Genomic DNA, 23,644 nt, shown 5'->3' with positions numbered 1-23,644 from the left:
CTCAAAGGCATTTATCTTCTCTCAAGTCCATAAAAACCCCCTCACTTCTTGGTGAATTCCACATTAAAACATCAGGTTAGGAAACATTTGTACTGATTTCTTTCCCTAAAAAGGCAGACAGACTCTTGCCAGATCCAGTAAGGTAGGTTGGGGGCTGATTTTCCTGGGCTGCCTCATGTCAGTTCAAGCAATAGGAAAATGAAATATCTCTCCAGAGAGGTGTTGTTTGTTTTTTTTTTTTTTTTTTACATTAAATGTTCTTTCTTGCCCTTTCATATGCAATTATTTGATTGTGTGGGCACGAAATTCATGTTGTGATTATGTAAAGCTGAAGGAGGAGGAAAATCAGGGGCACTGCTGAGACACGGGGGAGATCCCTGGCTGATTCCTGTGATTTCAGGTATCATAGAAACACTTGAAGGAAATCTGCCCTTAACTTTATTTGCCTCCTCGCCATTTCCTTTGGGTCAGAATGGTACTGATTGTTTGATCACCCTGTTTTATTGACAGATCCTGTGCTCTGCAAATATTAACCCTGGTTTAACAACAAAAGTGTGTTTTATTGTGGATTGATGGAGATGTGTCAAAACTGTCTTGTTAGGAGAGGTTTCCTGAATCATGCTGGGACATTACTCTGTAGAGGGATAGCTGACATGGCAAGAACCAGGGTGAACAATTATGTGTCAGTCTGTGGGCTTTCCTGGAGACATCATCTGGGTAAGTGAGGCAAATGACACAAAGGGAATTTGAATATGGAAAATTTAAAAAAATGAATTGGTGAGATGCCTGCAATGAAGTGAATAGTTCTGGAGTAATATTCAAAATGACTGTGTGGCAGCTCTGTCACTCCACTGCTTCTTTTCAGGACTAGTACTTTTTACTCAGGATTTTTATGATTATGAGAAATTAGGATCCACTTGTTGGGTACCACAGTGACATCACAACATTACCACTGCTCCAAACTGAGAGGCAATGATGCATGTTTGAAATGGCCAGAAAATAGCCAGTTCTGTCCTTTATCCCAGGAAAGTTACCTGCTAAAGCTGCTATACTTTGCAGGTTTTTTGGGGGAAAAAAAAAAGACAGTGGATGTGATAATTTCATGTGAGAGAAACCCCAGGTGATGACAAAAAGTTTTGTAAAGTCCTGAAAAAAACTATTTTGACCTTGAAACGTGCTCAGCCTTTTTTGTCATGCCGCAGTCCTTGCAGTTATACCTGTGGTGAATTCATCTCTTTGTTAGCTACGTCTGAGTGCTCAGGAAAATTGATCCCTCAGCTGGGCGAGCATTCCAACATTGTTTTGTGCAAAGAGATGTCACCATTTTTAATAGCACATCCTGGGAGGGTGGCTAAAGCTTCTCACTGCTGAGAGGGACACGGCTGGGCTTTAAATGAAGGTTGGAAACACTGGCATAGTAAGTATGTTCTAGTGCCTAAACACATACATGTGTACACACACACACTTGTGTCTCTGTCTTTTACATGTGTGAGCCTTAAGAAAATCTGCAGTTTTGCTGCTGATCTAGTAGGTGATTTTCTGTCTGTAACAGGAAAAAAATGTGATTTTTAACTGTATAGGTGTGGAAACTCATCTCTCAAATCAGAACTGCAAGGGAAAACTGCTATTATAAAGAAAGGTAAATGGCAGCTACAAAATATTTCATACATTTATCCTTTTTTTTATTCTAAAATTTTGGTAATTTTGATAATTGCTCTCAAGCCTTTTCTAAGTGCTTTTTTGTAATGACTTTCAAGTGGTTTCTCAGATTTGTTTTCAGTATGTTTGTCTTGTAAGCAACATTTGATCCAAATATTTTACTGCCTAGAAAAAACAAATCGAGATTTTCAGTAAGCATTCCTGAATTTTTAAAAAGTTTTCCATACTGCTGGAGTATTGGAAAAACTGCAGTTCTCATGGTCCTTTTTGACTTTAGGCCCTAATATAAAGCTATAATAAAAAACTTGATTTCTAGCTTAGACTTTTATGTGGTTGATCTCCAAATTTCAGACACTGCTTTGCTGAAATTGAGGTAAACCTAGACGGCAAAGTGCTGTGGTAAGTGATAGGAGGGAGGAAAGTACCCATTGTGCTTAAAGCTTCTTCCTTGGGTGGTGATTAGTTGGCCTCCTAAGATTATTAATGAGGTAGAGAAATTATTGCTGAAGCAATCACGGTGTCTGGTTTTCTCTCTGGTGAGACAATTTGGGTCCTTAAAAAAACACAACCAACCTACATCTTTTTAGAGTGGATGAAAGTTGCTGATGCTCCTGGCTGATGATGTTAAGGTGCTGCTGCTTCACTTACTGCACTGTTTTTATCCACTGGAAGTGGGCTATGCTGGCACAGGTGTGTCAGCAGGTAGAGCTCACACATTGCCACATGTGCACATCTGTTGAACTCTATGTCACTTCCAGGAGTTTTCACACTGAAACAAGCAGCTTTCCAAATATTTTGTGGCACCTCAAAACACTTTTTTTTTTTTCTATCAGTGTTTTCTAACTGCTTTTTCTCAGAAACACTATTTATTTTCTCCCAAAGCTGGTAGTCTGAAGTGCCTTTTACTGTTTCATAGAATTCTCTGGGCCAGCTGCAGGTGATTTGCCTTTTCTTTCTTCCTGCAGTACTGTTTAGGGAAGTTTTGAAGTAGAGGAGAGCTCCAGCTGGAGTCCAAAGTCAGTGCTCAGGAGAGGGCAGCCCTGCCCAAAGGAGCCTTCAGGTGGGTTCTCAAGGGGTACATGGGAAATATGCTTTTTTTCTGTTGTGGATTCATAGAGTTTTGAGATTGGAAAAGCTCTTCAAGGTCTGAGTCCCCCTATTCCCCGAGCACTAACAGGGACACCACTGACCCATCTTGTAAGTGCTTCATGCTACAAGTGAGCCAGGAGTAAAATGCACCTGGTAGCACTAGAGTGGGATAAAAGGCAGTTCTTTATCAGGAGCCATTTAAAAAATGAGATCTCCTTTCATTAGGGTCTGGGTTTGTTTGGTTGTGTTTTTTTTAACGAACTAATTTGGAATTTAAGATTATTATACCCTAACCTGCTCAGTGTGTTTAGGAGAAAGTAGTTTGATTTGCTCTGGGCAGTACACAGAGAAAAAAAGCAAGTTCTCAAGAGGTGCAGTAACAGATTTATTTTCAAGCTTGCAAAGGTAAAAGAAGGTACTAGGCGAATTTTAAAACAACATCCAGACAAAGGTAAGATACTTCACAAGTTTTAACTTAGCAAACTTAAACTCAGCCAACTTTAACTTATCCAGACACAACAAGGCACTTGCTAAGGTAATGACTGCTTTTTTTTGTCTGGCTTACATTATATTTTATTATATTTTGAGAAGAAGAAGGTAGGAGATTAAAGAGGGAAAGAAAGAAAAAGAGAAAAGAGAAAATATATATATATTGATCACCCCAGGATTCCGTGTGGTCTCAGCTGCTTCTAAATCCATGGCAGTGGAGTGTCTTAACCCATGTGTCACTTCTATTATCTGCTCTGGTCTCCTGGGGCCTCCCCCATGCACAGGTGCACTTTAATGTTCACTGTGGGGCCCATGCAGTCAGTCACAGCCATTTTGGGTCTCTAAGCAGTCTCTGTGGGCCAGCAGCCACCATTTTGTGGCTCTCAGTAGGCTGTGCATCAGTCACTGCCATTTTGTATAAGGACACAGGTCAGTTCCTGCCATTTTGGACTTCTCAGCAGCCTGTGGGTCAGTCAATACCATTTTGTGGTTCTTGGCAGCATGTGGGTCTGTCACCGCCATTTTGTGGCTTTCAACAGGCGTTGGGTCATTTGCTGCCATTTTGTGGCTCTCAGCAGTCTGTGAGTCAGCAGCCGCCATTTTGTGGCTCTCGGCAGTCTGTGGGTCAGCAGCCGCCATTTTGTGGCTCTCAGCATTCTGTGGGTCAGCAGCCGCCATTTTGTGGCTCTCAGCATTCTGTGGGTCAGCAGCCGCCATTTTGTGGCTCTCAGCATTCTGTGGGTCAGCAGCCGCCATTTTGTGGCTCTCAGCGGTCTGTGGGTCAGCAGCCGCCATTTTGTGGCTCTCGGCAGGCTGTGGGTTGGTACCATTTTGTGTCTCTCGACAGGCTGCGGGTCAGTCACTGCCATTTAGAGACAGGTCACAAATGAATCTGCCTTTTTGGAGTAGGCCATGCAGTCAGCCTCAACCATTTTGGTGGACAAGAGGCTGACAGTGGCTCAGAGGTGCGGGGTGGAGCTGGGCCTGCCTTACGTACAGAGAGCTCGGCCTGTGCCCCCCTGCCCTGCTTCCCACCTGGCTTTTTTGAGCCCGTCAGCCATTCCTCTGGTTGCCCACGGCTCTCAGCAGTGACCAGGATCTCGGTGATGGGGCCTTTTTGTCTGTGATGCTAGTCCTAACCGAGGAGATGAAGAAAGAGGAAAAAAAGGAAAGGATTGTCCTACAGCAGACAGGTCCTATTCCTGTAATCAAAAATTTAAGTCCCATTCATACAGATATTCTGCTCAGCTTCTGCTCAAGATTCCAGTTTTGACCATAAATCAGTTCTTTGTCCAACACTGTTATCCCCACAAAAAAACCTCCTCAGCACATCTTGGAGTAATCTTGTCTGTGAAGCCACTTTTAATGTTATGACCTGCCCCTGAAGGTGGGAGTAATCCAAGTTGTTAATAGATCCCTGGAGGTGCATTTGAGCAAAATGACTGGTGTTAAATGTAATTATAAATATAAATAATATAAATATAAATATTTGGGGTTTATTTTAGAACAGTTTGGTTGGAGTGGGAAGATGTGTAGCCATTTTGTTTATTTTCTGTAGAAATGTAGCAATATAAAAGCATAAGAACATAATCAAATGAAATATGTAATGAAGAGAAAGAAAGGATAAGAGTAGAAGGATATCCCTACCTGTGGATCCAGCAATGACACATCATTGTTGTATTTCAAAAGTTGGTTGGTCAAAGTAATGGTCCTGGTGGTGAATCTGTCTGGGGGGGGGTGGGGGGGGGGCGGCATAAGATCCTAAAACATAATGTTTGAGTAGTCTGTGCTGCCAAGTTGTGAAGAAAATCCAACTGCTGAATTGCTGCCAGTCCCTGGATAATCACAGAAATTTGACAATTGCGAGGCATGTACTAGTTTTTTTGATGACATGAGTCTCCTGCAGGATCAGGTGTGTATAATATTTATGAAAGATAAGATCCACCACCAGATGCTTCAAGTGGAATTTTCAGGACCCTACCCAGTTATCCCAGCTCTAACCCAGGTTTCTTAAGCCCTCGTGCTGAGGTGAGAACAGGCTCACTCCAGGAGGCCTCAGTACTGGCTGCTCTGTATCTGTGGAAGCAGCACCATGATTTTATAGCCTTCCTTTGGATGTATTTGGGGCATCCAAGATCAGCTTCCTGCCTGAGTCACTCTAGACAAGTAGAGAAATCGGGAGATATTCTGACAGTTTGCAGGATGGAAATAAACTGTGTTTGTTCAGGTGGCAAAGGGGTGGGCAGAAGGTGCAGCAGCAGGGGGAGAAAGCCATGGAGAGGCTTTCTGAGGTGGGAGGGAGCGAGGAGATAGGCAGGGAACTAGGCAAGAGGTAAGCAGGGACAGAAAACATCTGGAGGGGAAGTGCTGACACATGCTTTTGTTTTATGTGTCACCTGGCTGTGAATGCTGCAATAAAAAATAGTCTCTTACAGGACAGGTCAATAAATGAATTGGAAATTGCAGGCTTTATTTCTGAACAAGTCATGTTCCTTGTATTTTCATGTATTAAGGATGTAAACACTTTTCTGATAATCATGAAGCTGTTTCTTTGTAGGGGGATAGAATATAAGTAAATAAAGGTAGTATAGAAAGTAATCTTACTAATGAGTTGCAGCTGAGCCAATTGTTAGAGATTGGGAACAGGCCTGAATTTAACAGGCCACAGCTGTGGCCGATAAAAGAAGAGTGCTATAAAAGAGTGGCTTGGTTGGTTGAGGGGACCTGGAGTCAGCTGGCTGCTGTGAGAAGAAGGAAGAGTCAGCGCTTAGAGGAGTTGCCTATGAGAAACATCAAGAAGGTACAAAACTAGCAATATGGAACCTTTGCAATATAGTGACAATAGAACTCTTGCAATGTAATGAAAACTAATGATGACCCCAATGTGACTTTGGGAAGAAGGACTCCAACATTAAACTATGTGACCCTGTGGATTCGGGAAAAAGGACTAGCATACTAAACTATATGACCCCACAGTGATTTGGTAAAGGGGCTTAAGTATCGACCAACGTGATCCTGTGGTGATGTGGGTAGAGAACTGAAAGAGGAAAAGTAATAAAACTGAAAGAAGAAGGAGAGAATTTACTAAAGCAACTGTAAGAACTGGAAAAGGAGTAGTTCTGTTATTTAGTACAATGTGTGTATTGATTGGTGAAATATATCAATTGCAGCTATTAATGTTTGTTAAGCATAAAAGATTTTGAAGATAAGTACTTTGTAAACTGAAGAAAAGCTACAAAACTGAACTAACACTTAGAAATACACATATTCATGCTATAATGTGTTGTCTGAACATTTGTATAACTATTAGTTCTGAATGAAATATATGAATGTGTCATAATGTTAATTTATTTGAACATGTCCTTCTAGAAATGCTGCAACTCTGTGATTAAAAGAAAAAGAGGACTTGTAGGGGGATAGAATATAAGTAAATAATGGTAGTATAGAAAGTAATCTTACCCCTTGAGGAGTTGCAGCTGAGCCAATTATTAAAGATTAGGAGCAGGCCTGACTTTAACATGCCACAGCTGTAGCCAATAACAAGAAGAGTGCTATAAAAGAGTGGCTTGGTTGGTTGAGGGGAACTGGAGTCAGCTGGCTGCTGCGAGAAGAAGGAGGAGTCAGTGCTTGGAGGAGCTGACTGCGAGAAACATCAAGGAGATACCAAACTCTAGCAATGTGGAACCTTTGCAATGAAATGACAGTAGAACTCTTGCAATATAATAACAATGTTTCTCTAATTCAGAATGGTTTCTAAGCCATTCCAAGCAATTTTCTAACCTCTGCTAGAACATTTAGCAAATGTATTCTACATCAGTACTTGGGCCAGCCAGACAAGATATTTACATCCTTCCCCCGCCCTGAGCTTTTACCACTGCCCAGAAAGAACACAGCAACTAAATCTTGTCCTGACGAGGCAGAACTATCCCAGCCAAGGTTCTGCGTCTTTGTCTGGCTGATGTCTCTGCAGTAACAATTATTTAAAGCACTGTGAAGTGCTGTGATTCACATATCTCTGTAAATAAATGAGTATCTTGGGGGAAAGGCTATGGCAGCTAATGGGGAATGAGAAACTCTGAAAGGACCTTCTAGTCAGTATATTTCTGACTTCAGCAGGACAAAGAACCTGCCCGAGAGGTAGATGTGCAGATTTTAAGAAAAAGGAGAAGAGATAATAAAAGTTACAAATGGAGAACAGTTTGATATACATTGAAAGGTGAGAAAACAGGTACAAGGTGCTCTGTATTTCTTTATATACATTATGATGTCAAGCTGTCATGGTTTGGTGCTGGCACAATGCCAGTGCCCTTATGAAAATATATGCTCCCTGGTGTCTGCTGTGAGCTGTGACCAGGAATAGATCAAAGCAGACTCCAACTTAGGAATAAAGAAAAAACTTTATTAACCTACAACTATATGTAAAAAGAAACACACAGAAAGAATTAAAACCTTCCAAAAACATTCCTCCTCCCCCCCACCAAATGTCCAATACATCCACTCCTCAGAGCATCAACTCTAAGTCCATCACCACCCTTTAGATAATCAATTCTCAGTTCATCAAGGAGTGAGGAGTCCCCCTTGTGCCATAGGCTTCCCCTGGAAACACAGTTGAGACCTCTTGTGTTTCCTGTTGCATGTGGCACCGCCTGGAGATCTTTTCCATCGTGACCTCTTCCTTCCATGTTCAGAGCTCTCACCACTGTGCGTGGACCAGAGCTGCTTCTACGGTTCCCCTTTAAGGATGCTTTGTCCCATTCCGAAAAAAGGCACAGTCTCTCACTTTTGGGACACCTGTCCCTCCCAAGTTCACCCCCTGGGGCTGAGGGGTCTTGAGAGCAGAGATCTTCTTCTTCCCCGAAGACAGAGGGCACCACCACCCTCCTCACCTGTTGTCTCTGTTCACGCACTCCTTCACATAACATCACTGCTGCTGCATCACTCCCTTGGCTCCAAGCCATTGCCTCCCCTTAAATGCAGTCTCTGTGTCTCAGGAAAAATGGTTCTATCCATGGCTATACAAGAAAAGTCCAGCCAAAGGCCACTCCATCACCTCCGCCTACTCGAGATTCTTCTCCAATTCTCTGGTGGCCCATTTCCTCTTATCTCTATCTCTCTTCTCATTCAAATCCAGGAGGATCAGCATTTGTAAGGTTTCCATCATCCAAGAAAAGGGTTAAAAATCTCAGGCTGTGCCTATCCAGAACTCCCACAGCTCTGCCAGGCACCTTCTCACCGCACCTTCCCCCTTCTCCTTCTTGGCTGGCCATGCTCTGAAATTTCAAGGTGGCACAGGCACTGTCTTTCTTTCTCTCTTTCTCTGCCCCCTGGGGGGGCTGCCCCATGACTCTACAGTGTTCCTCCACCCTTCCATCCTGCAGCCTTCACCTCCCTTCTCTGTCCAAGGCCCTACCTCACCCAGCACGCAGGGGAGGTCTTAACTCTTTCACCGCCGGAACACAAGAGAAAGTTTTCCTGGGAGTTCTCTTCTTTTAACCCACTGTGTTCTCAGAGGTGTATCCATGTCCTCAGGGGCCACACCAGGTGCCATTATTCAAATCTGAGCACCTATTGATTTGACCACAGCATCCCAAAAAACTTACTTTCTCTCAAACCAGGACACAAGCTTAATCATTTACATGTTTTAAAATGGTTCAGAATACAGTTCAAAACTTAAAATTAGAAGTAGTTCAGCGATGTTTGTTTTGTAGGCCAAGAGCTGGTGTAAGCCCATAGTCAAATGAGGATTTCAGTGAGAGATTTTGTTGGGTTTTTTTCCTGTTTTTTAAATTTTATTTTAATAGCAGTAAATTTGTATAGAAAATAATCTGATTCTTAAGATCCTAGGCTGGTTTATGTTGGAAGGGACCTTAGAGAAGATTTAGTACCAATGTGTGTGCCCGTGGGTGACAAGGAATTGGCAGATGTCAGTGAAGAGTCAGGAGTTTCTCCCTGCTATAGAGAGTTATGATGTAGCAGAGAGAGGAGACTTGGCTTCAAAACTACAGGTGTCATCAAGTGCAGTTCTTTACTGGATCTGCCAGAACTCAGGATTTGGAATAACTTGGAAAGTGGATAAGAGACAGAATTCTTCTTTCCACTCTGGGGACCTGACTTGATTGCTGGAGCTGCCTCCTCTTGCTCTAGCCAAAGATAGCAGATGATTTTTAATAGCCACACCTCTTTAGGATTGTTATTTTTTTGTCTCCTCCAATAAAGGATGGAAGAACTGTTGTTCTGTTTCTGAAAAATATGACTGGCATCGTGCTTCCATAGCTAACAAGTCTTTAGAGTAATAACCGCGGTCTGGGGAGTAGTGGACTCAAATTCTGTGTTAGTGTCATTTTTGCCTAATGGGACCATTATTAATTTAATCAGTATTTATTGTGCTGACCCAATTATAAAATGTCTCCCACCTTCTTCTGGTTTTTAGCAAGTTGCAAGGAAATGGAAGCAGTAACTTCTGTCATGGAATCACAAAATGGTTTGGGTTGGAAGGGGTCTTGAAGGATCATCCCAATCCACCCCCCTGCCATGGGAAGGGACACCTTCCACTAGACCAGGTTGCTCCAAGCCCTGTCCAAGCAGGCCTTGGACACTTCCAGAGAAAGTCTCTGCAGCTTATATTGTTGCATGACTTAAAGTTTGTGTTTACATGTGTTGAATTTACAGATTTCCTGTATCAACTTGCAGCATGGAGTTTTCTTGGCTAATTTCCAGCATTTGTTATGGAATTGTGCTGGCATTCCTAATCTTTGAGAGAGCCTGAATTCAGTCTGGCACACAGGGTGTTAATGAAAGCATTCTTGATGTTTGAAGTGTTTTTTGTGTAAAAGAGTTTCTGCTTTAGAATGTGGTTAGAGGCTCCTTGGTGCCCTTGCAAGACCAGCCTCCAAGCCAGGCAACTGGCTGATTTGTAGCCTGTGGAATTAGTGCTGTCCCCATACTCCACCCAGCACCAGGAAACCACAAGAATCAAGCAAACAATAGGATTTTTTTGGTAAAAAAAGATTTTTTCCCAACCCTGCAAGATGACATTTGTTGTACATCAGGGATTTATGGGGAGGGAGGGGAATTCCACTTCTTTGAGCCCGGTCTCAAGGGAATGTATGAGCATGTCTTTGGTCCTGTGAAGAACTTCTGAACTGCTTCAGGGAAAGCACACACAGCTTAGGGACTGGTCAGGACAGCTCCCAGAAGTGCTGAGGAAGTTGAGTGCAGCTCAAGTGTGACGTGACTTCATCTCTTTAGCTTCTGAAATGAATTTTGCTTGTCCAGTCCATCCTGCCCTGTGGTTAAAGGCTAACCTTTCCCAGCACTGCATGCATGATGCCTTTCCCTGTGTACATTTCACAGCCTGCTGGAGGCTGGGTGACCCAGAGCAGCTTGGAGCTTTCTGAAACTTCCAGGATACCTTGGAAAAGTCTTGCATTACATGACGTTTCCTGAATATTTCCCAAGCATTTTTCTGAAAACATTTTTTCAGATAAAATAGCAAAAGCAGATATTTATTTTGTGCTAAGGAAAAAAAAAATAGTTTTCCTAGAAGCAAATGTAGCTTGAAAACACTTGTCCTGTTTCATACAGAATTAAAGGCAAGTGTTATTGGGACAAAATTGAATCAGATTTCTGATGAACTCCTGATAGTTTTATTACCACTCAAACCCCAGGTATAGGAAATTCTCATTGGAACTGAACAGCCAAAAAAGATTTAAGCAGCTGAAAGTTTTTGGCTTCAGTTTTATCTTTTAAAACATAAAATTGCTCTTTCAATTGCCTAAAATGAATGTGAAGGACATAGGTCACAATTAGCAATAATATCAGTGAGATGGTCTGGAATGAATCAACCTTACTGGAGCCTCTTCCATCTTGAAAAGGTGAAATTGAAGTCTTTAACACATTTCTCTTTTAAGAAACAGGAACTGCGGTTGCTTTCTGTGGTATCAAGTGGAAGTGAGCAGTCCTGGGATTCTGAGGTAGGTGATTTTAATTTCTAGTTGGTGACTCTTCCCTTACAGTCTTTGTGTAAATAATTAAGCTGATAACTCTTTCACTGCCATATCAGACATTTAGCAGAGACTTGCCACAGTTAAATGGTGCAAAATCTGAAGATGTTGCAACCTTAAGTACTTCAAGATAATGGTAAAACACTGGAAACAAAACTTGCAGAGTTGTAGAGGAAGAGTCATTGGCGAGACATGCTCTTTGCCTTATAAAAAGCTTGAAAATTTAGAGGTACCAATAAAATCTTTGGAAAATGAAAAGAAAGAAATAACAGATTGGCCTAGGAGTTTGATGTGGAACCAGCAGCTCTTGGCTGTGTACAAATTCTTTCAAAGAAACATTTGGAAAAGTTCTTTGCAGCATTTTTATTGTGTTTTTCTTCATCAGTTTTGTTGCCAAAATGATTTAATGCGGGCTGAATACTCACTGTGTCTTATTCTCTCAAAGTTCTTTGACACAAGCATCTCAAAAAAAGGCAACTTTTCTCTGTTAGACAGCTCAGGCTGGCTCTTTGGAGCAGGGGAGCAGCAGCTGTAATGTACAATAATGCAGATGGATTTTGGAATGCCTCAGGCCAAGGCTGTGCATCCTGGGACTCAGGAATCTGTTTATGGCTTTGCCGTAGCAATCAGAGACAGTCCTTCCCTGGTTTGCAGTTGTGATTAGTGAGGGTGGCAAGAGAGATCCTGACTTTGGGACATCCCAGGAGCCACAGATTGTAGTAAAACCACTGAAATGTCAGTGGTTCAAGTGGTTAGTGATTCATATGGCACCAAACCCAGGAGTAATTGGGAATTTCTGTTGAGCAGTGGTGTGTTTTTGTAAGAGTAGAAAAGTTGTATTAGTTGTATTATGAGCAGATAACGTCCATCTGGCCTAATATCCGACTTCTGAGTACTTTAAAGCAAGGTGTTAATCTGCCTCTCCCCAATATCCTGTTAATTATCCAACACTATAGCTGTGTTGGGCTTGGAGTAGAGAGGATTTCTTCCTGATCCCAGCTGGTGATCAGCTTATGCCTTGATGATATGGACTGATAGCCCTGATAATTCTTATATAAGCCAGCAGCAGTTTCAAATTTAATCCTTTTCATAATGGAAATTACATTTATGTTTTGCAGGCATCCACCAGGCAAGGTGGAATCTTAAATATTCCAGCAGCCTGTGGAAGTTTGCTGCCTAGTTTGTCTCAGTAGCCTCATTCAACCTCCTGTGAATTTGGTTAAACCACAACTGCACTTAGCCACTCTCATAACAGTAGAAGCTGAATCTTTTCATCCATACGGAATAAAGTCCTATTATGTTTAACAAGATTGACCCCAATCCTCCCTCACAGGACAGGCAGTGCTCCATCTGTACCAATTTCAGGCACTAATATTCCTCTTCATTCTAAAAAGTCTCTGATTTTGGGGATAGTTTGAGAAGCCATGAGGTCATGGTTTTGTTGTTTGCTGGCCCTTTTCAAGGACACCCAAAAGTTGTGGTGGGCTTTTGCTGGTCTACAAAGAGTCCAGGTGTTCTTTGTAGATGCCTCCCACTGGTCTGGAAGAAATATTGGTAGTTGGGATTAGATATTTTGGATTTCAAAGCTTGGATTTCTTTACAGGAGCAAGCTCTTGATCTCTCCTTCTAATTTACTAATGCTCTCACTTCCTTCTGGTTTTTGGATTGCTTCCAACCTAGTCTGAACAGCAGCTGTGACCCACTGTGTTTCTTCATTAAGCTCATTTTGTAAATCATTTGTGCTGTATCTCCCTGTTCGACTGCTGAAATGACATTTGGATCACAGTTGTCTGTTCTAGATTATTAGGCAGTGTGTCTCTATAGGGAGTTTTTCTGTGATGGCATGTAAATGGACAAACAGAACTTGATTCTGTCCCCCTTTGCTCTTGGCTGAAGCATCTGGGCAGTTCCAAGCCCAGTCAATGCCCTCATTATCTCCCAGGGAATGTAGGGTTGGACAAGGCCCCATGCCGCTGGAATCTAGCACTGCCTTGACTTTGTAAGAGAAAAACAAGTTCAAAATGTGGCTTTGTAGCATTGGCAGCACCCACTTCAGTCTTGCCTTACATCACCAAGATCAAAAGAGTGCTGCCAGTGACAACCATATCGCTCATGTCATGGCCCTTCACAGGCAGCTTCCAGCTGCCCAAAGGGGATCAAAGATGGAGGAGAGAAATCTGGCTGCCTCCATCCTGGAAATTCACTGCAACTGAGCTGCTGTGGCTGCGGTGTCTGTGAACCAGCCACATGTCCTTAGGGGTTAGTATTCAGGGGTTTTTAATTGGTGGAATGAAATGGGAATGTCCATATTGACAGTTACCATGTCTCTCCTGTGGACAAGAGCTTCTTGGGATGTCCTCATGAAATTCCCTGTAACTGTGCAGTAATCCCACTGTACCTCTGTCTGTGAACCTTATAGATCTGATTCTGAGTTGGGTGTTTGTTTCTTGCTTGTAAAGAGTTGCAAACAGGCCTGATTTTAATTCCTGGTAATGTTGACAAACTCTGGTGACAGGCATTGGCTCGCTTTCTGACAGAAAACACTTACCGTTTCTCATACCTGGTTTTTATTTTCTATGCCTTGCTTTCCTATGTTGCAAAGTCAACCACAGGAAGCGTGATCCAACCCATAGGTAGCAGGATTCCAGCAGGGCCCAGGCCCATACTGTGTTCTTCTCTATTCCTGGAGCAGCCAGTGTTCAACAGGAACTGGAAATCTGACGTGGATTTGTACCACGGAGGAGAGGTATGGAGATGTCTCCAACTCAAAGTGGGGCCCACCACTGTTTGTACATAGTTCTTCCCTGCCTTCCTGTCCATCTTTTCAAGCAAGACCCACGTGGGAGGCTTTTAATTTTCTGTGTCAGACCCAGAGATGGGATCAAATGTCAGTTGTTTGCCTTTTTCAGCATGCGTTGCATTCATAGACCATGAGAAGTCTGTGTTCCACCAGGGCCACGAGAACCATTGCCAGGTTTGGACTTGATGGACCAATTCTCATTTTCACTGCTATTATCAGAGTGAAAAACAATCCTTTCAGATGCCAGACCTGGTTCTCGCTCGGCTTGCTACTAGGGTTGGCAAACTTTCCATGAATCTCATGTTCTGACTTAATTCCAGCATTCCCCAGTGCCTCAGTTATTGCTTAGAAAAACATGTTTGAAATTAAACACTGGCCATAGTAGTGTGCATTTGTGTAGCAGGGATCACCCCAAAATCTCCCAGTGGATCTCTTCCTGACTGTGTGTGCAGCATGGAGGCCTCATGGGATGATGGAACCCAGCAGGAGACAAGACAGTGCAGTGCTTTGGAAGAGGAAGTAGGAATCTTATGGAAAAGCCAGGGGTGACCTCTCCTTCCCCTCCCTGTAAGATAAGTGCAAGATGGTTTTTAGCAATTAAATGTGATGAGAACCAGTGTTATCTCACCCCAGCTCAGCCATCTCCCCCACTCTTTCATAGGGTGTACATCTGGTTTAAGCACTGCTTAAAATCAAAGTCCCTGAGTTTCATGAACCTCCACAAAGTCCAGTCAACTGGAAGTTCAAGGTTTGTTGGGTGTGTGACCTTTAGAGAGTAAAGAAATAAAACATCCTGTTAATAGTAGGTGCTGCTAGTCTGGTCTTTATTTCTTCCTATTCATTTCTCTCGGGTATACAAGAAAAATTATATTTTTATTTTATAAATAGTAAATTCTTTGTCAGCTTTCAACTATCAAAAATACACTTCTTTCATGCAAATTACTTTTATATTTAGGGTGATGGATGCATCTGTTTATCCTGAGACTGACACCAGCCTGAGGTAAAACGTGAAAAGGTTTGTAGCAAATATTCCTTTCTTCTCAGAATGATGTTCATCACTTGAGCACTGCTGCTCTCAGCTGTACCATTTGCAAGGACTGGCAGGATTTGAAGTAGTACTGCTTGCTTTATATGTGGAAACTTTGCTACTCCGGGGATCAGCTCGAGTAAAGCTGGAAAATGTGATCATTATATTTTCCTAGCTCAGTGCAAACTAGGCCAGCCCAGGTGGCACCATGAGCTGTGCACAGTGCCCAGTAGCCCACAGTGCCAAACTGTGTGGAGCTGCATCTGGCTGTGGGAGTGCCAGGAGATGGGGGGCAGAGCGAATTCCTGCTCCACTGCTGTGCCCGTGGTCTGTCAAACACACCAGTGCCTTCTGTGTGGGATCAGTGATGGAGCTGGGACAGAGCTGTGAGCTGGTGAGGGCCTTTAACAATGCCTGACAATCACACATTGCAGGAGGGAAATGGAGTTTAGGTGTAACTAATACAAATACCTTTTCTCTGCTGCATTAGAAATTGAGCACCAAACCAATTCATAATTTGTCATCAAGCCCCAGAGCAATATTTGGAGACTCTTCATGTCCTTTACACAGGAAAAGGTCCCAGCAAAGGTGAGACCAGCATCTCTTCTCCTGATACCCCAAATCTTGAGAGCGATTTTATTTAGATTGCAGGTTTGTTATCAAAATTATTGCAAACATGCAAGCTGTCTGCACTCCTGCTTTTCTCAGATATTCTTCCTGTTGATCCTGGAGAAGCAGGAGCTGGGATGGCACATCAGATATGGACAAAGCTTTGTCTACCCCTCAGGAGTGTGTTCCCAGACCCAACACCTCCTCATGGCTGTAGGATATTTTCAAAGGTGAAACACTGCTGTCACACATCCTGTATGGTGAACTTGGTGAAGCTTACAGTCTCATCCTCCCTAAAAATGGCTTTCCCTCATTTACATAATATTTCCTCAAGGATTCTCGTTTGAGAAGGCTTTTAGCATAAAGAGAAATGGACAATCTTTTCTGTGTCATTGCTGGAGCAAATCTAGTAGGAAACTAGATCCTTAGGAAAAGGTTTTGTGGGATGGCGTTCAAACCTGCACAGTCGAATTAGTGGTTTGATTTGTCAAGGTTTTACAATTTCTATAGAGCCTTTTTAAATCCCATGAACAACATCTTGCTTTCATTCCTCCTAGACTAGATAGGTCTGTTGAAAAGGTCCTGTTGTGCATAAGGATAAAATCACAGAATCACTAGGTTGGAAGAGACCTTAAAGATCGAGTCCAACCCAGCCTTAAATGAGCTGATCTGTTGGAACTTCTGCACTTAACAGGCAATTTCCATTGATTTTGCCACTTCAGGGCAACAGACTATAACAGAATTAGACAAAGTAGACCAGAATTTGACAAAAATATTGGTATTTGTCAGTTTAAGGAACACATTTTCAGATTTTTTGCACCATTGCTACATTTTGCTATTGATAAGAAGCCTCTTTCAATAAAAAGTTGTTTAAAAATAGATCTGCTAGAAAAAGCAGGAATGTCAAATATCACGTGAGTGAGGGCAGAGTTTATATCCCATTTTATTTGCATGTTTTGGTGATGGGCACACTTAAAATCAAGTGGATTGAAACTGGCTTTGGACCTGTTGCATGCTATTTGACTGCCTGGGCAGCATGGTGTGGGTTGGAATACTTGGGGTTCCATCTTAGGCAGAGCAGAGTTGTGCTGCCTGGACATGAAAACACACCTAGGAGAGACAAGGTTTTAGGTGACTTCATGAAAAATAGACAGATTAGGTCTTCAGGTTGTTTTCTGAATGCCTCTGCACTCTCCCCAGCAATGACACTGGAACATTCCTTTAGCTATTACATGAGGCAGGATCTCCTTTCCAGAGTGTTGGAATGTGCAGTCGATCCAGACATTTGATGGCTGGAAAAAAAGCAGGGGCACTGTGCAACTTTTATTTAAATCACAATGCTCTGGGTCTGTGGCCTCCAAACCGTTTGTACTCCTTGCAATGAGCAGATAACTTGTAATTAATGAAAGATACTAATGTAAATTCCAGTAAAATGAGCACATATCAAATTCTTGGGAAACACTGAAGTAAAAAACTCTTATGCTCTTGGAGCAGCCATCAAGGGATTGATATGATACAATATCATGTGTTGACACAGTGAAACCTAGTTATTAAAAGAGGATTAAAGATTCTCTGCTTGAGGACTGAAACATTCTGCATTGGTTTTTTTCAGTCAACAGATAGTTCCAATATTTCGGGGTTAATTCTAAGTGTCATGTTTTGCCACTATTCATTGATGGTTGCAAATAGCTAAGCTCAAAAAAATAGAAAAAGAGAACAAAAGAGGTTTCAGATATCCCAGTACACTCCGGGAAAGCCTGCCACATCTCCAGAAAACTGAACTTAGTAACTGAAGCTATTAAAATCAAAACTCTTTATGGAGCTTTCATTTTGTTGCACTTTCATCCTAAGGTATTTAATAGAAAATGTTGCGCACAGGATGTTGTACACTGCCCAGGCTTTATGTGCAAGGTCACTGTTGGTGTGAATGCAGCAATTTCACAGCAGATGCCACTGCCATGGAGCAGCAGTGCTTCCCTCTGGAACATTCCCTGGGCACTCAGGGAGGGGTGGGCAGCAGGGCTGGGTGCTCATGTGTTCTCCCCTCATCAGGAAAACTCTGGGCTCTCACACTGATGTTCCTCACAGCACAGAATTTGGGGGAAGGTGATAAACACAAGGGCTGCAGATGGAGTGTGCCACACATTTTTTAATAGTGGTGAAACAAAGGGAATGAAACGGTTCTGGAAAACATGGCTCTTGCTCTGAGTGCTAGTGCTTCAAGTAATGCCTTCTTTTTGTGGGAGAGGGGTGTGGGACACAAGAGGAGACGCTGTACCTCTGTAGGTACAGTAAGGTTTGCCCCTTAGCAGCTCTCTCTGCAAGTTAAAGGTAAAGCAGTAGGAATTATTCTGTAATAAATCCCAAAACAGCAGTGTAAGGATGAAATGATAACCAAGAGGGAGATGGTGAGTGAGCAGAGCATTGGACAGACACTCCATAGTGGATTCTCTCCTCTGTCCTGGTGCATCAGGATTTTGCTTGAAGGGAGGGAAAAGTGATTTCTCAGGAGTGCACCTTTCTCCCCACTAACACTGGGATGGTACTTGTTTCATATTGCAGTGGGCACAGTTGGAAATGTAAATGTGTGAAGTTTTAGTGTCTCATCATTCATAAGAGACACACCCCAGTCCCCCTCCCTTCCCAAAACGAGCCTCTGTAGGTGTCCCAATGTATCTCCCATATCCCTCTGTGGGCAGAACGAGGTCTGCAAGTGCTGTTACTTGGTAGTTGCTCAGAGAGATGTTGTGTCTTCCTGTTACTGCTCACAAGTGCTCAAGGCACGGGGTTTTCAATGAGTAGCTTTTCTGTGTTGGTGTGAAAAACTAAAAACGAAATTTAAATCACAACATTCTGACACTTGCCATTATTCGAAGTAAAGAAACTTGTTTCTTTAACTTAATTCCCCTTGCCCCGTGCCCATTATCTTTGATTTGCTTATCAGGAAAGGTTTCTCTAATCAGCTTTGCTTTACCTTAAAATTTGTTTGAAAAATTTGTTTCAATTTATAGGGGTTCTGTGCTACCTGGTGAAGTTCTTGTCTGGGCAGCCCCTCTTCTGAAGGAAACTTCAAAAACACAGGTGGGTGTGACACTTGCTTTGGATGGCCTTGGTACAACCTACTCTAGTGGAAGGTGGCCCTGCCCATGGCATGGATGAGCTTTTAGGTCCCTTCCAACCCAAACCATTCCAGGACTCTGTGATTAGTTTTAAACCTTCCCTGTCCACTGCCCACCACCTTTCTTACATGCTTTGTAACACCATTGGCGTGTAACAAACTCCACACCGGGTGACATCTCCAGTCTTCAGGACAACCCCAGGGTGCAAAAAATCCAGAGGAGACCACGAGTGTCCTGGGGCACCATTAAATATTAATTATTTAAATTAATTAATATTAAATATCCTTATCTGAAGGGCAGACAGTCAATGGGCTGGGAGTGCGGGGAGGGAGCAGGAAGCTGGGGAGTTTTGGTTGAAATGTCAGGTTGTTTTGAAGCACTGTGTGTGCAGTATGTAGGTCAGGGCTGGAGGGACAGAGTGCCTCTGCAGAGGTGCTGAGAATGATTAATTTCCCTGGGCAGAATTCTCCGGGGTTTTTTCAGTGTGTGCTCAAGTCAAGCTGCAATTTCTCATGGACAGTGGGCTCAGGTTTTGGACCATCTGCCCAAAGGAGAAATTTATCCTGGCAGCTGCTGAAAGGGAAACTCTTGTGGATTGGTATCAGCTTGTGCATTAAAAAAAAAGGTTGGTTTTTTTTACTGCATATTGGGCAGCTTTTCAAGGATGGTTTGTTTATGTTGCTGCTGTGTTCTCTGTCCATTTGCATCAGTGAGAGGTGATATTTGGGTGCTTTCCAGCAGCTGCCAGGCACCACGGAAGGTGTGGGCCAGGCTTCTTTCACTGCCTGAGCAGCAGTACCTAATTTCCTGTGGAAAACTGTGCCCTTTCAGTCCTTAGCCCTTTGTCTGATGCCCAGCTCCAGTCTGTATTGCCAAACCAGAGATGCTAATGGGCTAGTATTGTTTCAAACACCATAAAATACAACCTCGTGAAATACTTAGGGATGACTTAAAATCTCACTAACTCTTCCTTTGTAAGAGCACAAGCCTTGTTGTTGTTCTTCTTCCCCTTCATTCCCAAGCAGCCTCAACCTCTGTCTCCAGCAAAACTTAGAAAAATTGGCTGATAAGTAGTTTTAAATGTCAGTAGAAAAAGTCTGGAAAAATTGCTTGATGTTCTAATATACTAAGTTTAGATATTCTAAACTATTAACTTTAAGTAGCATCTTGTTGTTTGCTTTTTGTCACTTTAGTGTTCACATATGCAGGAGTGGATTTTTCAAACGGCTTTTGTGGTTGTTGCACAGCCATCTTCTCGTGCTTTACAGATGGATAGTGGTCCTGAAACTGTCCCAAGGAGCATGTCTGCAGGGCTTGGATTTTATTGGCATTGCAGGATGCCTGAGCACAAGCCCTGCCTTCCCTCCTGCTCACTCTCTGTGTTGTCACACACTCCAGAGTCCCTGAGAGATGAGAAGCAGGTGGAGGGATTATGCATAAGGAACACAATGGATGGGTTCTGTGCTGCAGGGATGCTTTAAAGGTGGCTTTGCTCAATAATTATCTCAGCCAAATTTTCTGACACAGCTTGGCAAATTCCTCCAACACTTCTGGTATAGGTGCACATGTGACTTGTACATATCCTCAGAGCAGAGCTTCATCATTTGAAAGGAGGCTTGCAGACAGTGCTATTTACTGAATAAAATGTGTTTTCCTGGAATCCCAATGGATTGATTTCTTGCCTCTGCAGTTTTTTTCTGGCAGCTGCCCCATTATGGAGTTGTGCCTTCTGGGTCAGAGATGAAAGGAGCTGGCTGTAACCCTGTGCAACTGAAACTCTTTTTCCGGAGGTACTGTAAAATTTTAGCTGTTGAAATGAAGCTTTGCCTGCTCAGTAAAGCCTAGGAATTCATATTTTTGAAGCAAAGAGAATGCTTGGATTCTTTGTTGCTGGACACCTTGGGTTGCTGCTGGATTTTTGAGATGTCTAAGTCAAAAATACTTTCTTTTCATTTTGACCTCTTTTTCATGAATGATGGAAAAACTCTCATGGTCTAGAATTCTGTTTGTGGATAAGTGTATAATTTCCAAAGAATTTCTTCCAATCCAGTAGAATCCTGTTATATGGGGGAAAAAAATACTGTTAAGGATACTTGCAGAGATTTTGCATTGAGGACTGCCAGTTTTTCTCAGATCTACCTTTAGAAGATTGTCACTCTGCTGACAGCTCTTGAGGTCAAGGTCATAAGTATTTTCAATATTTATGGTGCAAAATGGCATCACAGTGTTAAGATAAATTCCTCCATCCTGAAGCAGAGCTTGGAAGTGAAATGACAGGCAAAAATACTGGGAAGTAGATGAGTTTTGTGTGTTTCTTGTCACCGCTCAGATCACACCCAAATCTGAGGGCTTTCTGATTTTCAAGCAGAATTTTCAGTTCTGCAATACCCTTTTGAAATTTCAGATTTCAGCTGAAACTCAAACTATTAAACCAGTATGAAATAATCTGTGCTGGAGAGATTTCCAGCCAGCTTGAAACACAATCAGTACTGGAATTTTCCTTTGAAAAATCTGATCTTGCAAAACTGCTCTGTGTGTTTCCAGGCCATTAGAGTCTGGACAATCTAAGATGAGCAGCTAAACTCCATGGATTTCTTGCAGCTAGCTAAATCTGACTTGCAGGGACTCACACCACAGGCAAACCTCCCATGTTAGAGGCTTGTAGAGACAAAAAACATGGATCTCAAAGTTGTTTAAAAGCACTTCATCTGGTTTTAAATATTTTGGTTTTTTTCAGTTAGGAACATCTTTTTTTTTTTCCTATTTTTTGGATGAAGGAGTTTTTTGTTATTAGTAGTGTCTGTACATTAACTATTATAAATTAAGATTTTTTTAAGAAACCACAAAATATTATTAATTTTAGAGATCTCAGAATTTCTGGAACTATATTCAGAAATATAAAACTGGTCCATTTTTCCTGGATTTGAGTCTCCTCCTATGAAACTATAAGGGAAAGAATTCTCACAGGAAGTATAGACCTGTCCATTTTCCAGGGGCACTGAGGAGCTGTGGACCTGGAATCACTTCAATTGCATCAGGGTCTGAGTGTACATTATCAAGGAGGAATTCCTTTATCGCAGAAGTGACTGACATTCCCAAAGAGTGTCCATTTTCCTCTTATTTTTAGGAGAAGATTTTGAAAGGCAGCATTGTGATAATCATTTTTGATCTGCTGTTTCATTGACAGAGGTGAGAGTGGTCATGGATCTCACAGTTGGAGAGAGGAAAGTCCTCCAGGAATAGGATATGATGTGTTGATATGTATGATATCATATCCATGAATAGGATATGATATGTTGGCTGCTTCCTTGTGGAATTATCAGGAGAGCAGAAGGAGGGCTCTTCTTCTAGTGTGTTGAGTGGGTTTTTTGGTTTGGTTGGTTGGAGTTTTAATTCATCCAGGTTTTTCCTTCCTCTCCTCCCATGACAACATGCTGGAGTTTCTGGGAAGGGGTAGCATGGTGGAGGCATGGCTAGCAAACCTGAGGAAAATTGGTAGAATTTGTGAACTTCTCCAATCTGCCTTAGTCCATCTGTACAGTGAAGCATGTTATGATTATATTTACCCATTTTTTTGGGTTTTGAGGGGAACATTCAGAATATCCTCTGAATGAACACCATGACTTTTAATGTCCCAGTTTTAGGGAGGTGAGTGGTTCTGCAGGTATGCTAACATTTGTTTTTTTTTTTTTGTATGCCAGCAGCCATAACAGCAAATCAAAACAATTTACATCTGATTCTTCTCTTGCTCTGAGATCAGAAGACATTTTCTGAAATGTCCCTTGAAGAGCTGCATCCAGACAAACCAAGGAGCTTTGGCACTAAGGGTTTGTGTAGAATCCCTGCAAAACCTCACCTGGCAGGGCAGGTCCTGCTCTAAGCACCTTGCTTGCTTGATTCTTTCTGAAGTTCATAGTCACAGGAACAAGGAGAAATTGCAGTTTATTATGCCCACATAAATCTAAGAAATTACTGATTTAGTAGTGTCTAATTTTTATGCCAAGTTTTGGAAAAATATTTCAGAACTTTGAGAGTTCAATTCTTGACTCTAAATTTGATTAACCATTTTTCTCACTCCTTGCCACAAAGGAATATAGAGAACTCTGATTATTTCATCTGAACTGGTGTGTTGTAAATTAAGTCTGCTTTTTACAGGGAGTCCACACCCTAAGTTCCCCCTGTGTGAAAAACATTTTTCTTAGGAAAGAAAATGCTTTTAATTCTTGTCCTCTTCAGTGAGGGGCCATATAGTCCTCAAAGCTGCAGTGAAGGTATGTGAGCACCTTGAGCTACCCCAAAGGCAGGGCATGGCAATTGAAGAAGTGATAGATTCAGAAATGTGCTGCTGAACATGGGAAATCCTGCAAATACCGAGGTTATTGCACCCAACAGATATGAAGTGTTTATTTTGCATTTTTTACTTTAAAAGAAGAAAAAAATGAGCATGAAAGAAATCTGAATCTGAATTTTTCATCTCATAGTCCTCAAAAGAGTAACCACTTCAGTTTAGCCACAGAAAAATTAGTATTTCCTGCTAAAGGATTGTGTTCTTGAGATACTCATCAGTGCGTGCAAGAATATTACATCGCTGTCCTCTGGGAATATCCATTTCCATCTTTTTCCATCCCATTCAGTAAAACACTCTGTGAGAATGAAATGATTCCCTGAATGAATTCTCATTTTCTTTGACCTCTGCCCTGCTGAGGAACCCTATAAACACAGAACAGAATTAAGTAGCACAGAGGAAACAAAGACATACTTTTATATTAAAAATATTATTAAGGCCTCTGCATCTGGGGATGTTTATTCCCAGTCTGGAGAGTGGTGCTGGTTTTTGGATGAACCATGT

This window comes from Melozone crissalis, unplaced genomic scaffold (assembly GCF_028551555.1).
Source record: "Melozone crissalis strain CALT ecotype California unplaced genomic scaffold, PUWL_Pcris_2 ptg000039l_1, whole genome shotgun sequence".
Taxonomy (NCBI): domain Eukaryota; kingdom Metazoa; phylum Chordata; class Aves; order Passeriformes; family Passerellidae; genus Melozone; species Melozone crissalis.
The sequence above is the reverse complement of the archived record's forward strand: the minus strand, read 5'-3'. Positions refer to the sequence as shown.